The following is a 5,000-nucleotide window of genomic DNA, read 5'->3' as shown; positions in this document are numbered from 1 at the left end:
AGACAGCTTAATAAACCAACAAGTCGGTATGTTGATAACTTCTTCAAAAGCCTGCCAGAATGCTCTAGATCCATAGAGAGCATCCATCTTGCCGTGCTGGTAGATATATTTCCAGCCTCATTGCAGAGCTAAACAGACCTCTGAATAAAACACATGCATGCACTCCTACCTACGGGGACCCCTGCCACTCGTTTACCATTAAAATTAATGCTTCTCATCTAGTGCACCGCTGACATTTGCTCTCCAGAATGAAAATGCCCTCAATCTCCCTCCCTCTCCCTCTCTCTCTCTCTCTCTCTCTCTCTGTCTCTCTCTCTCTCTCTCTCTCCCTCCCTCTCCTCTCTCTCTCTCTCTCTCTCTCTCTCTCTCTCTCTCTCTCTCTCTCTGTTGGTCTTTCATCCCCCCCCCCTCTCTCACTTTCACCGCCTTCTCTCTCTCTCTCTCTCTCCCTCTCTTTGTCTCTATCTCTGTCTCTCTCTGTCTCTCTCCTTCTCTCCCTCCCTCCCTCTCTGTCTCCCTCGCTAGGCTGTTTTATCCCACGCCTCGGCTCTCTGAGAGATGACAGATGACATCCCAGCGCTGTTTTAGCTAACTTGATTTTCCCCAGTCAGTTTATTGAGGTCATAGTACAGCCTGTCCCTCGATGCGAACATGTGTCCACAGGAAGCCAAAGAGACATTACGCTACAATGACTCCTATCTGGTTCCATTAAAATAGTTGAATAATATAATAGACAAAGGTTCACTAATATTTCATGAGCAGCCCACATCTCCGCTACCGGAGGTACTGTTCCCTAGTGCCATTTCACTGGTAGAAATATGCAAAACACGTAATTGAGTCGTCCAGTTTGGGGGGTGCTAGTCTGAGTCAAGCTGACTGCACAAATTGTTGTTTTAACAAATCTGTGTTGGCAGCTATGGTCATGACAGATCAAATGCAGGAGGGCCTTGTACTGGGTAGTGGTGCCCTACTCGATAGTGAGACTGGTGATCAGAAGGTGATGGGTTCAAATCCCACCTGAGAACACCACCACTAGTGTGCCCTTGAGTAAGGCACTCAGCCCTAAATGACTCCAGGGAGACTGTCCCTGTAATCTCTAACTGTAAGTCGCTTTGGATCAAAATATTCCGCTAAATGGTTAAAATGAACAATTAAAAAGGGTTAGTAAGAACACTATTCATCCTGATTTGGGATTAGAAATACTCCAGCAGAGCTTTCATCTAGAGGAGAGCGTGTTGCTAATGTGTCTCACGCTGTGACATGGTACATGCTACCAATGGGTAAGCAATCAGCAATTCCATTTAAAAAGCAGTAAATATTTCATTTTACCACAATATTTATAACCTAGTATGTCTACAAACAAAATAATAGCCTACGCTTTGTAACAAAAAAAAACTTTGAAAGGAATAAGTACCGTAGTATAAGTAACATCAGCCGGATGCCAGTAAGGGGGGTAGTTTTATGACAGCAAGCAAGGGCAATACTCAAAGAGATTGTATAACTTTCATCCAAATCAAATCAGCCTATTGCAGCCCCATCAATATTCAAGCGGCATTTTGAGGAGGAAGGCTCAGGTCCAGGCTTAACGAGGGGATCCCATGGATAAATGATCAAATAGCAGGACCGCTATTGTCCTTGAACCCCTAATGGGATACTAATAGCGCTGGGTGTCGAGGCTGGTTTTACAAGAACACCCTGGATCCAACTTCTCATCTCTCCTTCCTCTCTCTCCCCTGCCTTTAGACTCAGAGAGAAGTGATCTCTCTTTCTCTGCCTCTCTCTCTATCAGTATTTTATTTATTTTCTCTCCTCCTCGCCCCTCTCTCTCTCTCTCTCTCTCTCTCTCTCTCTCTCTCTCTCTCTCTCTCTCTCTCTCTCTCTCTCTCTCTTTGTCTTTCTCTCTCTCTATCTCTCTCTCATCGCCTTCTCTCTCTCTCTTTCTCTCTGTGTGTCTCTTCCTACCTCTCTTTCTCTCCTCCTCGCCCCTCTCTCTCTCCCTCTATCTCTCTCCCTCTCTCTCTCTGTCTCTCTCTCTATCTCTTTCATCACCTTCTCTCTCTCTCTCCCTCTATCTCTCTCTTTCATCGCCCCTCTCTCTCTCTCTGTCTCTCCCTCTTTCTCTCTCTCTCTCATCGCCTTATCTCTCTCTCTTTCTCTCTGTGTGTCTCTTCCTCCCTCTCTTTCTCTCCTCCTCGCCCCTCTCTCTCTCTCTCCCTCTTTCTCTCTCTCTATCTCTCTCTCTCTCTCCCTCTATCTATCTGTCTCTCTCTCTCCCTCTATCTCTCTCTCTTTCATCGCCTTCTCTCTCTCTCTTTCTCTCTGTGTCTCTCTTCCTCCCTCTCTTTCTCTCTCTCTCTCATCCTCCCTCTCTTTCTCTCTCTCTGTCTCTCCTCCTCACCCCACTCTCTCTCTCTCTCATCCTCCCTCTCTTTCTCTCTCTCTGTCTCTCGTCCTCACCCCACTCTCTCTCTCTCTGTCTCTCATCCTCCCTCTCTCTCTCTCTCCCTCTCTCTCTCTCTCTCTCTCTCTCTCTCTCTCATCCTCTCTCATTAACAGCGCAGGCACGCCTGCTGTATAATCACCATGCTCTGTGCTGCTCTGTGCTGTTCCCTGCAGCCCGCAGCCCTGGTGAAGGGAGTCATTATGGGCCCGGAGAGTCTGTGACAGAGGCCAGTGTGTATTACCCAGGTCACGCCGTACGCAAGGCAGCACAGGAAGGGATCAGGCTGAAAAGGAGGAGATGTTTTAAAAGATATTAGCCTATTCGTAGAACTTTTGGATGGAATGCTGCGTTTTGGATTGTACCGATACCGGGTTATCCTCGTTTCATGGATAACGATATGACCGACGGGGAAGTGTAATGTTCTTCTTTTTGGATGGAATGGAAATAGAGAGCATCGACAGCTGTATGGTGAGTCAAATTTTGGAAGAAGGAGACGCTATGAGGCGGGAGGGCGAGGGAGGAGAGGGAGGAGAGGAGAGGAGAGGGAGGAGATGGAGGAGAGGGAGGAGAGGGAGGACAGGGAGGTGAAGGAAACCCGTCAGTATGGGACGCACACTACATGGACCTGTTTGCTTTGAAAAAAAACAAAAAAGAAACGACTTCTTAGTAGGTATGTAGAGAGAGAAGCCCAGGATCTTGTGGGGCGGCCGTGGCGCAGGAGGTAGAGCCGCTGTCTAATGATCGCAAGGTTGGCAGATCGGCTGGCCATATGCCGAAGTGTCCTTTGGGCAAGACACTGAACCCCAAATTGCTCTCAGTGAGCGGGGCCGGCCGGCGCCTTGCATGGTAGCTTGCCGCCATTGGTGTGTGAATGAGTGTGTGAATGGGTGAATGAGAGGCCGTTGTAAAGCGCTTTGGATAAAGGCGCTATATAAGTGCAGTCCATTTACCCGGCTCGCTGCAGCAACAGAGAAACAGAGATACCCTTGAACAGGGCCAACCCAAGGATGGTGTTCGGCGCTCGGAGCCCCGAAGGAGGAGGCTGCGATCCCCGACAATCGTAAGCCCCCCCCCCCCCACAATCCAACGGGAGAGGACCTTACCCTTAACTTGCTTTACCCTTCGGCAGGGGGTTCGCAAAGCAGACGACCGTCTGACGACACAAGCCTGGAGCAGACAGGACAGAGCGGTGTGTTCATGCGCTCCCAGGGAACGGGGAAAGGGAGCAGTGCGGCCGCTCGGCTGCGGTTCGCCACGGAGATGACTTTGGGAACAAAGTCTGCGGCGTCGGGGCGTAATGTAATCTTAGCGGTGCCAGGGACAAACCTGAGTGCATGCAGGTCGGAAACCGTTTGTGCATGCAAGCCACTCACACACTTGGCCACCGTGGCCAGCTAGGAGTAACAATGCGGTTTTCTAAGACAGCTTTGTTTTACATCATGGGGGTAGTGGTGTGGTCTAGTGGATAGTGGATAGTTGGGACTGGTGATCGGAAGGTTGTGAGTTCGAATCCCACCTGAAACACCACCACCTATGGTCATGACAGATCAAATGCAGGATGGCCTTGTACTGGGGTAGTGTAGCCCTACTGGATAGTGAGACTGGTGATCAGAAGGGGATGGGTTCAAATCCCACCTGAAAACACCACCACGACTAGTGTGCCCTTGAGTAAGGCACTTAGCCCTCAGTTACTCCAGGGGGGAGAATGTCCCTGTCATCTGTAGTTGTAAATCGCTTTGGAATAAAAGCGTCTGGCTAAATGGCTGAATTCTAAATTCTACATCAACAGCGTGAAGAGGTTGGAACCGGTCACTAGTGAACTCCTCCAGAACTTAAGACAGGTGCCACGAAAGGGACACAAAGTCTGGGGACGGGACAAAGATGTCATGCTTCCTGCAGTCAGGTCCACTGAGGACACACTACCACTTAGAACACACACTACCACTGAGAACACACACTACCACTGAGAACACACACTACCACTGAGAACACACTACAGTACAATTTGGAAAGGCAGCGAGAAATAAATCAAATGGTGCAGTTGCAAGCTCTTGCGTATAAGACCAGCAGTAGGCGGGGCTATCTGCCACCCGATGGTCTCCATTGAACAGGTGCACAGTGTGTGTGTGACCAGTACTCAAGTTGTAAAAGAAAATCAGGGGGGATGGTGGATTTGATCATATGGGGACAATGTTAGCATCCCCACAGTGTCAGTGACTTCAGTGTCAGTGACTTCAGTGTCAGTGGCTTGGTAAAAATGTCATTGCATGTGTGCGTGCCCCCTCCTCGCCCACAGTATTTTACTCAATATGCGCAAAACTAAATGTTGAAATAGCAGTAATACCACGTTCATTGATAAAATGACATAAGGGATGGAAAGGGGGATGATTTTGACTGTTTTTATTTCAGGGGGGGGGGGTGCCATCTCCCCTCATCCCCCCTCAACTCTAGTGCTGTGTGTGACCCGTAGTGAGGGGGTGAACCGAGTCTCAAAACAATATGTCATCGTGTATCCTTCCCCTCTCTTATGTGGAGAGCACATAGCAATAGCAGAACA

Source organism: Nansenia antarctica, assembly GCF_963989245.1.
Source record: "Nansenia antarctica genome assembly, chromosome: 3".
NCBI lineage: Eukaryota > Metazoa > Chordata > Actinopteri > Argentiniformes > Microstomatidae > Nansenia > Nansenia antarctica.
Note: the sequence above shows the minus strand (reverse complement) of the source record.